The sequence below is a fragment of the Bos indicus genome, chromosome 22, assembly GCF_029378745.1.
Source record: "Bos indicus isolate NIAB-ARS_2022 breed Sahiwal x Tharparkar chromosome 22, NIAB-ARS_B.indTharparkar_mat_pri_1.0, whole genome shotgun sequence".
NCBI classification, from domain to species: domain Eukaryota; kingdom Metazoa; phylum Chordata; class Mammalia; order Artiodactyla; family Bovidae; genus Bos; species Bos indicus.
Window position 1 is genome coordinate 40,194,446 of NC_091781.1, and position 13,302 is coordinate 40,207,747.

At 41.2% G+C, this 13,302-nt stretch overlaps 1 protein-coding gene across 9 annotated transcripts in view; it reads left to right on the forward strand.

Annotated features, from left to right (window-relative positions):
- FHIT (fragile histidine triad diadenosine triphosphatase) overlaps positions 1–13,302 on the forward strand; it is a 1,527,031-nt gene that overhangs the window by 188,299 nt on the left and 1,325,430 nt on the right. The gene's annotated exons all lie outside the window — the stretch shown is intronic.

A 13,302-nucleotide genomic window follows, 5' to 3' on the forward strand; every position in this document is an offset into this window, starting at 1 on the left:
AGCTTCTTATTTTATTGTTAGATTTTGGTCTAGGTTCTATGAGATTCATCTGTCTGTAACTCAATCTGGAAAAAGTTGGAAGTCACTATGTAAATGAGGTCAGATTAGAATTGTTATTTGGGGAATCAGGTAGGTTATTTTGAGATTGAGTAAATTGCTTTATTTTATTCTTAAGGCTTGATGAGTAAGTACTAGGAAATTAGGAAAGGAATGTTAGGAAGCTTATTATAACCCAATTTTTATAATTAAAAGGTTGGAATGATAACTCTTGTGAACAAAAATGTGGGGGATACGGACTCATTGATACTGTTGTAAGTAAAAATCAATATAGTAATCTTTGGGATGGATAGTTTGCAGCTATCAGCTATAGCTTAAATGTTTTGACCTAAAAATTATTTGACATTTTAAACAACATATTCTAAAGATATTCTTGATCAAGTATACAAAGAAATTCACTGCAGTGTTGTTGGTAGTAGTGAGAAATTGAAAGTGGGTAATGGCACCCCACTCCAGTACTCTTGCCTGGAAAATCCCATGGACGGAGGAGCCTAGTAGGCTGCAGTCCATGGGGTCGCTAAGGGTCAGATACGACTGAGCGACTTCACTTTCACTTTTCACTTTCATGTATTGAAGGAAATGGCAACCCACTCCTGTGTTCTTGCCTGGAGAATCCCAGGAACAGGGGAGCCTGGTGGGCTGCTGTCTATGGGGTCGCAGAGTCGGACACGACTGAAGCGACTTAGCAGCAGCAGCAGCAGCAGCAGCAGCAAAGTATTTACTAAGGGGGACTCGCTAAATAAGGTGTTACGTGTCTGTACATTGATATTACTTTTCAGCCATTACAAAGCATGGAGTAGAGAGCCCCGTGGACTGACATGAAGAGATGCCAAGCATGAGGAAGAACACTATGTATTATATTGCGTGTGTGCTTAGTCGCTCAGTTGGGTCCGACTCTTTGCGACCCCATGGACTGTAGCCCTCCAGGCTCCTCTGTCCATGGATGTTTCCGGGCAAGAATACTGGAGTGGGTTGCCATTTCCTCCTCCAGGGGGTCTTTCTGAACCAGGGATTGAACCCGTGTCTCTGGCATCTTCTGCATTGGCAGGCATATTCTTTATCATTTCTGTGTTCAAAACCAGAAGTACATGTCAAGTTTGTAATGCTGACCCTCTCAAGGAATGAATTCATAAGGATGAGATAGTAGAAGGATGGGAGGAAAGAGAGAAGGCAAAGTTTTTTAATTTATGTACTTTCACACATGTTTTGCAAAGTCATGTACTCTATTTATAATTAGTATTTTACACTTGAGTTTGGAGTGGAAACCCAGGGAGTTGTAATACTCCTTCTTTTAATTCATTTATTTATTTATTTTTGACTGCTCTGGGTCTTGGTTGCTGCATGAGGGCTTTCTCTAGTTGCGTAAGTGGAGGCTACTCTTTGTTGTGGCACACGGGCTTGTAATTGTGGTGGTTTCTCTTGTTGAGCGCAGGTTCTAGGCCTGCAGGCTGCAGTACTTGGTGGTATGCAGGCTTAGTAGTTGTGGCCTAAGGGCTCTAGAGCAGGGGCTCAGTAGTTGTGGCACATGGGCTTTAGTTGCCCTGTGCCTGTGGAATCTTCCCAAACCAGGGATCAAACTGATGTCCTCTGCACTGGCAGGAGAATTCTTAACCACTGGACCACCAGGGAAACCCTGTAATGCTCATTCTGAAGAACAGTGTCACACACAGATTAAGCACATGAGTTCTAGAGCTAGGCTGCCTGGACTGGAATCTTGGCTGTACCCTTGGCCAACTAAATGTCTTCATTAGTAGGTTCTTGGATTTCTCTAGGTCTTGGTTCATCCAGGAAAGACAATAATGATACCTCCCCTCAAAGGTTGTTGTGACGATTACATGAGTTATTTATATGTACAATATTTAGAAAAACGTTAGTTGTGATTGTTATTCTGGTTGCAAGTTTATACCAAAAATGCAGAAGTAGCTGAAATGAAAGAAAAAGTCACCATAGGCATCTGGAGGAATGCCTATGAATTTATGAAATGCAATGAAATTCCTTTGATGTGAAATCACATAGATGTCTTTTTAAAAATTAAGGCTAGAAAGGAGACAAATGACTGGATGGATTAGGCCTGAAAATGCAGAAGCCCTTCCTGTAACCAAAGAGCAAAGTCAACAGCCTTGAACTAAAAATCTGTCACAATGGGAACATAAAACAAACCGGCTGAAACGGACAGGTCCAGAGAGTCAGGGAAGGGGGCAAGGGGAGAGGGAAGGTGTTCAGTAGCCTCCTAAACGTTTCATAAACTTCAGTCATATTTCTCTTTTTCCCAATCTTTTCCTTATCTTTTGTCCCTTGACAACAAGTCCTGTATTTGATCCAGATTTTATCTCTTTATGGGACAGCTGATAAGACAGTTAATGTATTAACATTGAAGAGCTGGGGTTAATGCAGAATTGTGAAACGGTCACTTGGAAATGGAAAGACACACTCAAGGGTGAATGCTACCTAAAGAAGTTACTCTGAACGAGTAGGTAGTGGCAGGTAGAAAGCAAGTATTTGGTGGAGAATGCTTAGAAAACTGGGGATTCTTGACTTCAATCCTCAGACTTAATTGAGCATAGGAACTGAGTGTTGAAATGATTCTCTGTTGTTGCTGAGTTGAAAAGCCAGCGGGCTGTAAGAACAGTGACCGATTGACACTGACAGTCTTCCATCTGGAGCTTAATCTGTCTCCAAACGTCTGCGACAGTGGTGTGTCTTTCACAACAGGTTCACGTAATTCCAAAGGCCAGGCATCAAGCAGGAAGCCAGAGTTCTAGTCATTAGTCACACATTTGGGCCACAGGGCAATTCCTTTGCTTGCAGCTGGAGAAGATACAATGTTTCCTAATGTGGCTGGTAATGAGGGGTACACACAGATGATGGGGTTGGATGGCAGCGAAGAGGCACTGCTAGCAAACAGCTCCAGCTTAAGAGAGCTTCCCCTCTGCTGCTGGCTCTCTCCTGAGCCATAGATTGGGCTCCTGATTGACTGTCTCCGCTGGAGCTCATTACGGGGTTGGGCTGCCACTTGTCCAGCCATGGGAAAGGACAGACCCGCATGGTTTCCTGCCTTCAGTGCCCTCATGGCCGTTGTCTCCATGCTTCAAAGGCACAGTCGTCAGCTGTTTTGAAGCAGGTCTGTGGGACCCGAGGTTTCCTTGAAACTTTTAAAGCCTGTTTCCTCTTACTTTGAAGAGACTGGGTTTATAAATCAAAATATTACTCAATAAGGTATTTTGAGAAAAAAAGGATACATTATGATACAGGCTCTTAAAATAAACAAAAACAAAAACAGGCATAGGTATAATGAGGTACCCCACACTAACTGATTTTCTTTAGTTGATGGTATTCAGTTTGGTGCTTTCTGGCCAAAAAAGAAAAAAACCACATTGAATCAAATGGTTTTCATTATCTGACAAAAACAAAGCAATCCCCTCGCCTTTTAAAAAAATATTTTTTGAACTAAATTGAAGGGTGAATGAATTGAGTTAGCTGTGGTCATCGGGATGTTATGTAAGATGATGGACCGTAGTTTTAAATTTTTTCATTCATGAAAATTATTTTAACACAGTTTCAAGTAGATTATTTTTGTATTGACTGCCTTAGCTAACAACATCACAATAAATTGTAATTTAGTGAAATGCATGGCTAGGGAATGATGCACCCTAGTTTTCTGTGTTTAGAAGTTGGAGAATCTAGAGAAATAAACAATTATGTGTGTGTGACCAACAGCTTCCAATATTTCTCTTTTCTGGACACAGAGGAAGGACATATACCTAGAGGAACAATGTCTTGTGGTGATTCAGATGTAGATTCTGGACTCAGACCTGGATGCAGGTCCTGGCTGTGTCATTTATGCCCTTGAGCAAGGCCACCCTCTATTTTATGGACCTTGTTTATCTGTAAAACAGCAAGTAGCCACCCTGTAAACTTGTTGGGTTATGTGAATGAGAATGATGTTATTTTATGGATAATCTTACATGTACTTTTTTTGTGTGTGCATGATTAGTCATCTGAAATCATATGGAGACATCGTTCCGGGGTTTTAAGAGTTAAACTAAAGCATTCTTTTGAGTCATCTGTAGAGGTTTGTGCTTATATTATAATGATAAAGCTGCTAACATCATAAAAATCATGGCTCGTATTTGTGGAGTCATTGTTCTTACAGTCATTGTTCTAAATGTTCTGTGTGGATTAGCTCGTTGAACCCTTTCAGCCACCTAATATTATTTTATCTATATTTTTTCTGTGATATTAAAGAACTTGCTCAGATCTCAGAGCTGATCAATGTTGGAGGTGATTCTTGAACTCTGGTCAGTTTGATTCGAGATGGCAGCTCTCACCTACTGCATAGGTTTTAAGGTCCTGTGACCCAGGGAGATTTCTCCACCAAGTACCTGAACTTCCCAGGCAATTGTCTTGGCTCTTGTTCACTTTTCTTGACATAGAAAGCCTTGTGTTGTGAGAAAAACTTTTCCTTGCAGGTGAAATATGTTTAGTGGGATTTACTTTGCATTTTTTGTGATGCTTGACTCTTCACCTGGCTCTGTGATTAATCTGCCACGGGAGTGCAGTAAACCTTTAATTATAGCTTCTTCAAACTCTCACCACCCAACCCTGTGTGCTTTTCCACTGTTTAAGGTTCCAATGGGCTGGACATTCTGAAGGAGGCTTAACCTGTATGTTACATAAATCATGGCCTTTGTGTGCGGAGAGGAAAGGTTACAGTTTCCGATCTGTGATATTTTTCCTACCAAAGATACTTACCTTTCTTTTTTTCTTCCTTCCTTTCTTCCCTCTTTTAAAAATTGGGTACAGTTGCTTTTTGATTTTGTGTTAATTTCTGCTATACAAGGAAGTGAATTAGCTATCAGTATACATAAGAAATAGAGGAAAACAACAAAATGGGAAAGACTAGAGATCTCTTCAAGAAAATTAGAGATACCAAAGGAACATTTCATGCAAAGATGGGCTCGATAAAGGACAGAAATGATATGGACCTAACAGAAGCAGAAGATATTAAGAAGAGGTGGCAAGAATACACAGAAGAACTGTACAAAAAAGATCTTCACGACCCAGATAATCACGATGGTGTGATCACTCACCTAGAGCCAGACATCCTGGAATGTGAAGTCAAGTGGGCCTTAGAAAGCATCACTACAAACAAAGCTAGTGGGGGTGATGGAATTCCAGTTGAGCTCTTTCAAATCCTGAAAGATGATGCTGTGAAAGTGCTGCACTCAATATGCCAGCAAATTTGGAAAACTCAGCAGTGGCCACAGGACTGGAAAAGGTCAGTTTTCATTCCAATCCCAAAGAAAGGAAATGCCAAAGAATGTTCAAACTACCGCACAATTGCACTCATCTCACACGCTAGTAAAGTAATGCTCAAAATTCTCCAAGCCAGGCTTCAGCAATATGTGAACTGTGAACTTCCTGATGTTCAAGCTGGTTTTAGAAAAGGCAGAGGAACAAGAGATCAAATTGCCAACATCTACTGGATCATGGAAAAAGCAAGAGAGTTCCAGAAAAACATCTATTTCTGCTTTATTGACTATGCCAAAGCCTTTGACTGTGGATCACAATAAACTGTGGAAAAATTCTGAAAGAGATGGGAATACCAGACCACCTGATCTGCCTCTTGAGAAATCTATATGCAGGTCAGGAAGCAACAGTTAGAACTGGACATGGAACAACAGACTGGTTCCAAATAGGAAAAGGAGTACGTCAAGGCTATATACTGTCACCCTGCTTATTTAACTTCTATGCAGAGTACATCATGAGAAACGCTGGACTGGAAAAAGCACAAGCTGGAATCAAGACTGCTGGGAGAAATATCAATAACCTCAGATATGCAGATGACACCACCCTTATGGCAGAAAGTGAAGAGGAACTCAAAAGCCTCTTGATGAAAGTGAAAGTGGAGAGTGAAAAAGTTGGCTTAAAGCTGAACATTCAGAAAACAAAGATCATGGCATTTGGTCCCATCACTTCATGGGAATTAGATGGGGAAACAGTGGAAACAGTGTCAGACTTTATTTTTCTGGGCTCCAAAATCACTGCAGATGGTGACTGCAGCCATGAAATTAAAAGACGCTTACTCTTTGGAAGGAAAGTTATGACCAACCTAGATAGCATATTGAAAAGCAGAGACATTACTTTGCCAACAAAGGTCCGTCTAGTCAAGGCTATGGTTTTTCCAGTAGTCATGTATGGGTTTAAGAGTTGGACTGTGAAGAAAGCTGAGTGCCAAAGAATTGATGCTTTTGAACTGTGGTGTTAGAGAAGACTCTTGAGAGTCCCTTGGACTGCAAGGAGATTCAACCAGTCCATTCTAAAGGAGATCAGTTCTGGGTGTTCTTTGGAAGGAATGATGCTAAAGCTGAAACTCCAGTACTTTGGCCACCTGATGCGAAGTGTTGACTCATTGGAAAAGACTCTGATGCTGGGAGGGATTGGGGGCAGGAGGAGAAGGGGACGACAGAGGATGAGATGGCTGGATGGCATCACCGACTCGATGGATGTGAGTCTGAGTGAACTCCGGAAGTTGGTGATGGACAGGGAGGCCTGGCATGCTGCAATTCATGGGGTCTCAAAGAGTTGGACATGACTGAGCAACTGAACTGAACTGAACTGAACTGAATACATATATCTGATGTTGAAGCTGAAATTCCAATACTTTGGCCACCTGATGTGAAGAGCTAACTCATTTGAAAAGACCCTGATGCTGGGAAAGATTGAGGGCAGGAAGGGAAGGAGACGACAGAGGATGAGATGGTTGGATGGCATCACCGACTCAATGGACATGAGTTTGGGTAAACTCCGGGAGTTGGTGATGGACAGAGAGGCCTGGCGTGCTGTGGTTCATGGGGTCACAAAGAGTCAGACACGACTGAGCGACTCAACTGAACTGAATACATATATCTGAGCTTCCTTGGTGGCTCAGAGAGTGAAAAATCTATCTGAAATGCAGGAGACCCGGGTTTGATCCCTGGGTTGAGAAGATCCCCTGGAGAAGGGAATGGCTACCCACTCTAGTATTATTGCCTGGAGAATTCCATGAACAGAGGAGCCTGGTGGGCTATAGTCCATGCGGTCGCAGAGTCGAACACAACTGATCGACTAACACTTTCACTTTTTCATGCATATATTCCCTCCCTCTTGGTCTTCCCTTCCCCCTCCCCCCCATCCCACCCGTCTAGGTCACCACCAAGCACTGAACTGAGCTCCCTATGTTATTCTGCAGGTTCCCACCAGCTAGCTGTTTTACATATGGTAGTGTATATATGTCAATCCTCAACTCACAGTTCGTCCCGTCCTCTCCTTCCCCTCCTGTGTCCACATGACCTTTCTCTACGTTTATGTCTCTGTTCTTGTCCTGCAAATAGGTTCATCTGTATCATTTTTCCAGATTTCATATATATGCATTAATATACAATATTTATTTTTCTCTTTCTGACTTCCTTCTCTCTGTATGACAGATATGTCTCTACAAATGTCCCAGTTTCATTCCTGACTGAGTCATATTCCATTGTATATATACATATATATACATATATCTTATCTCCTTTATCCATTCATTTGTTGATGTTTAGGTTGCTTCCATGTCCTGGCTATAGTAAATAGAGCTGCAGTGAACATCGGGGTGCCAGTGTCTTTTTGAATTATAGTTTTCTCAGGGCATATGTCCAGTAGTGGGATTGCTGGGCCATATGGTAGTTCTGTTTTTAGTTTTTGATATAGCCACTATGGACAACAGCAGTATGGAGATCCACCTTTTTTCTTTTCTGTTCTTACTGTGCAGTTCATTGCAAACCAGCAGGTGGTGGTTCTGGGAAACAAAGACTGTTCCATCCCTAGCTTTCACTGTGGCCGAACTTGAGTAACATGTGGATGTCATTTAAAGGGGAAAATTTTTACGAATCCTCAATTTTGGCTTAATTTTTTATTATTTTGTTAGTAAGCATATAAAAATATAAAACTAGCTATAAGCCTCTGTGTGTGTAGCTCTTAAACAAATATGAAACCAAAACACATTTACAGATTAAATGAAATCAGAATGACAAAAGCAAATTCAAATTAGCAACATTAATTTAACATGATGGATGATGTTGTTTGTTTAAACAGAATCATCTCTGGAAATACCAGTATGGGATGTCTGTTCTGTCAAAGGTTCTGAACAGCTTGTCATACCAGTATTAGTCTGGGCTGTGTGATAACTCAATTTACCCCAACTCTTTGAGCTGCATCCACTGGAACAATTCATTTGTACTTTACCCCTACTCTGAGGTCTTGGGGCACAAACACATTAAGTAGTAATTCTGCCTATTTTGTCTTTGACTTGTGACAATTAACGTAGCACTACCTGATATCACTGTAATTGTAAAAGCAAATCCAGGCACCAACATTTTGTACTGGTGTTTGTATTTTAGGTGCCATGTAGCTGATCCAGAATATATCTAGAACACTTTAAATGAGTGTTACCTAATTGAAAATAAAAGGTAAAGAATCTCATCAGGACCCTCCAGACCCCCAGAACATGCCTAAAAACCCAAGTTTGAAAAAAGAAGTTCTCAGCACTTTTTTTCATCTGTGGACAAGATTGCTGTTTTCTTTGCTGGGAAGACTCTTCCCATGGAGTGTTGCATGACTCACTCCATCACTTTACTTCACTTCTAGCCCATTGTTCAGTGTGATTGCCATGGGAAAGCCTCCCCTGACTACCTGGTCTAGGGTAGCACTCATATCAGCTTGGCCCCTTACTCTATCCAATTTTAGTTCAGAGTGCTCAACCCTACCTGACTCTGTTGCTTATCTGGTTATATCTGTCTCCACTATTAACATGCAAGCCCCATTGAGAATAAAGTCAGGTTTACTTACCTTTGCATTCCCCATGCCTCACCTGCTGCTGCTGCTGCTGCTAAGTCGCTTCAGTCGTGTCTGACTCTGTGCGACCCCATAGACAGCAGCCCACCAGGCTCCCCTGTTCCTGGGGTTCTCCAGGCAAGAACACTGGAGTAGATTGCCATTTCCTTCTCCAATGCATGAAGGTGAAAAGTGAAAGTGAAGTCGCTCAGTTGTGTCTGACTCTGAGCGACCCCATGGACTGCAGCCTACCAGGCTCCTCCATCCATGGGATTTTCCAGGCAAGAGTACTGGAGTGGGGTGCCATTGCCTTCTCCGAACCTGGGGTATAACCTAATTCTATTAGAAGAGAGAGATGAAATGATGCTAATGAAAACTCATACTGGTTAGTGCAAGAAAGGAAAGGAATGTGTGCTATGACAATGACAATGTGCGTAAAATATGCCCTAATCTGAGGCAAGAAAGGTTCTCCTTCAGGCAAGATGTTGAACTGAACACCAAGGATGGATGGACCTTCACCAGGGTATGCAGTAGGGGAATAGAATGTGCAGGTGGTGGTGGTTTAGTCACTAAGTCGTGTCCAGTTCTTGCATCCACATGTTCTGTAGCCCTCCACACTCCTCTGTCCATGGGATTCTCCAGGCAAGAATATTGGAGTGGGTTGCCATTTGCTTCTCCTGATCCAGGGATCTTCCTGATCCAGGGATTGAATTTGGGTCTCCGACATTGCAGGTGGTCTCCTGCATTGTAGGCAGGTTCTCTACCAACTGAGCCACTATGTACAAGGGGATCTGAATTGTAACATGGTGCTAGGAGTATGAGGCAGAAGAGAAAGTAATTCTGACTATAGGTCTGCAGAGGTTCATCAAGAAGGAGACTTGGTGAAGACTTGACTGGGACTTGAGAGACAAAGGTCATTAATAGGTACATGGAAGTCTCCAGACAAGAAGACTAACCTTATCTATCATAAGCTTAGAAGCAGCACTTTGTAGATCTGGCTTAAGAACGGTGCAGAGAAAGGGATGGAAAAATTGCAGCATTTGTAAAGAACCTCTCTCGTAGAATAATCAGGGTGATGAAATACAGATTTATGGATGGACCATGAGTCACAAATTCATAATATTTGCTGGTTGAAAATTAAAGCTTGTTATGCTTAAAAGGTTAATAGTGTATAAAGAGTCAGCAAAGATTAGTCTTAGCCAGTGCTACTATTAACATTTCCATCAATTAAAGATTTTTATCATTAGCACCATATGTAAGCTTTTTAAAGCAACTTATCACATGAAATCACAGATACCTCTTTTCAGAAAAAAAATGAGATAATTTGTTGGAAAAACATTACAAATCGTATCGTGTTGACATCACTCAATTACAGCTACATTACTGAATTACACCTGTTCAGCCCTGTGCTGGGGGATTTATTAGTACAGGCTCCATTAGAGCTAATGGGAAATACAGTTCCAAAGCTCTTTGAATGTATTGCATATTCTGTAAGAAGTGCTTTTCCTTTTGGGACTGCACTCCAGGCTTGACAAGGTGAACTGTGAGGTCTTTATTTCTTACAGGAGTTGGGAAAATCACACCAGTACTGTTTGTTCACATGGGCTGTGACATCAGGGATCTGCTGGGCTGTGAAAGTCTGTTCTGATGTGTCTTTTCCAGCCTCCAGATAGATGACCCTCTTCTTAACCAGAGAGACACTGAAGAGGCATTCTGTTCCCAGAGCTGAGTTACCTGCATTTGAGTTTTCATTACCCAGCCATTATGCTCTCTGCCCACAGCCACCTCCGCTTATTGATTTGGGACCTGTGCCACGTTCTAATTGTTTCCTTCAGATTGGATTTGCTCCAGGTTGCTGACTCTGGTTGAGTAATTTTTCTCCTCCATATTGCCCCCTTCTGTGCCCTCCCTCACTAATTTTTAAAGTAGCCTCAGAAGCCATGCATTTGACCCCTCAGCTAATACCAGGGCCACAAGAACAATGGCGACATTTAGAAAAAAATTATCTTGGAGCTTTGGAGCACACACACACAAAAATCCGAGAGACTCTGACTTCTTCCTTCCCTCTTCCAGACATCTTTCTGGGTGCGAAGGTATGGTAGACATGATTGCTGTTAAAACTGAGAACTCTTCAAGGGGCATGGCAGGTTGATGGGCTCCGTATGTCACTTTGTATTTGAGATCTCTTAAGTACTTGTGTTTTTAGTTTCTCAAGAGCCACTCACTTCTCAGGATGGATTTGGAAGAATTTTTCCCTGTGGAGGATGGGTAAGGGGGCCTGACGTCTTGATCCTTGTTTCTCAGTCTGCCTTCACTCTTATTCAGTGTTCCCTTGGCAAGGGAATGCATCTCATGTTTTCCTATTTTCCTCTTAACATTTATCAAAATACTGTAGCAGTTGTATCATAAAGCAGCACAAAAAAGTTATTTCTTTTTGCTTACTCTGTAACTGGTATCAAGTACGTGGACAAATATTTTTATGATGGAAGAAAAAGCCAATGATCATCTTAATTTAAAAAATAATAGATTAACTTGCATCAATAAATGAAAGAGCTTTGGTTCGTTATTATAAACAGTGTGCATTCTAAGCATGCACAGAATAATATACAAGGCATATCTTAGACGTATTGCTTAGTTCTAGACCACCACGTAAAGCAAATATCACAATTAAGTCAGTTACATAGTTTTTTTCGTTTCTCATTGCATACAGAAGTTATGTGTACAGAGACATGAAGTGAGCAAATGCTGTTGGAAAAATGGTGCTGATAGACAAGTTCTATGCAGGGCTGCCACAGACCTTCCATTTGTTTAAAAAAAAAAAGAAAACTAACTACCAAAAAACCACAGAATCTGCAAAACACAATAAAACGAGGTATATTTGTAGTGTAGTGCAGAACTCACAGGGTGGTCCTGGCATTGGTGACAGTGTGTGACAAAATAATCACAGAACGTGAGTAAGGATTTAGAAACTTGTTGTGCAACAACACATAAATTTGTTGAATCTAATAGCAGCAAATGCAGGATTCTAATTTGGATGTCTTTATTCAGTTTTTTAGTAATTAATTTTTATTGTGTTTTGTAAAAATATTTACCTATGGTGAATTGGGACACCCTTCCACCACCTCTATCCTTCATTACAGTTTATTTGGAAAACACTAACATGTTTAGGTTAAAAACACAAGCCCAAGCATTGATCTTTCCTCACCCTTGGGTATGAGTCCGAGATATGCTATTTATTGATTGTTTGCCTGGGTCGGTTACGAAGTATCTCTAAGCCTCATGCTCTTTATCCTGAAAATATGGAAAAAAAGAAGGTACTCTACTTACCTTGCAGGGTTTTTGCTAGGATTAATTATGATGTTGTAGGCACCATGCAGCCAAATTTGGAAAGAACTTCAGTGAGATGCTGCTGCTGCTGCTAAGTCGCTTCAGTCGTGTCCGACTCCGTGCGACCCCATAGATGGAAGCCCATCAGGTTCCCCTGTCCCTGGGATTCTCCAGGCAAGAACACTGGAGTGGGTTGCCATTTCCTTCTCCAATGCATGAAAGTGAAAAGTGAAAGGGAAGTCACTCAGTCGTGTCCAACTCTTAGCGACCCCATGGACTACAGCCTACCAGGCTCCTCCATCCATGGGATTTTCCAGGCAAGAGTACTGGAGTGGGGTGCCATTGCCTTCTCCGAAGTGAGATGTTAGGTACATAATAAAACTCAATCTATATTTATTATGTTTGTTAAGTAAAATTTATATATGCCTTGTGTCCTATCTGAGCAATATTAGGAAATGAAATATAATAAAATCCTCTTTTAGGTTATACATGGATAAACTTCTCTCAGGACATGGACTTAAAGGAAAATGTTATATTTAACTTCTGCATACCTTCTGTTCCTCATTGGAACACCAAGTCTTTATTGAGACCACTTGTATGTTACTCCTGGCTTTTACCTCTGATATTTTTTTCTTCATTTTTATCTCCTCTACTAGACTCTTCTCAGAGATTATACCCTGGCTGGTTTTCTCAATCTTATGTCTTTGATGGTGTGTGGAAATTACCGGTACTTGTATACTTGTATATAGAGAGTAACTTCCTGGAGCAGATATGTGTTTTCAGTCATCTTTATAGGTAACTTTCTCTTTGCTTCATAAGTTTTGACTCTACTGAGGTGAAATGGTCACACACAACTCCCTGACAGGTTGTGTCAAATTAACACAAATTAACTTCCAAAACTTTGTACAGAAGGGTGCTAACCTCCCCCCAAATTTTGTATCTGTGTATTTCTTTTCTGGCTTAAAATGTGCATATTTGTTATTCATGCAACAAATATCTATCCAGAACCTTTTGAGGGCTTGTCATTTGTCAGCTCAGTGGCAAAAATGATGGTATGTATAAGCTGAA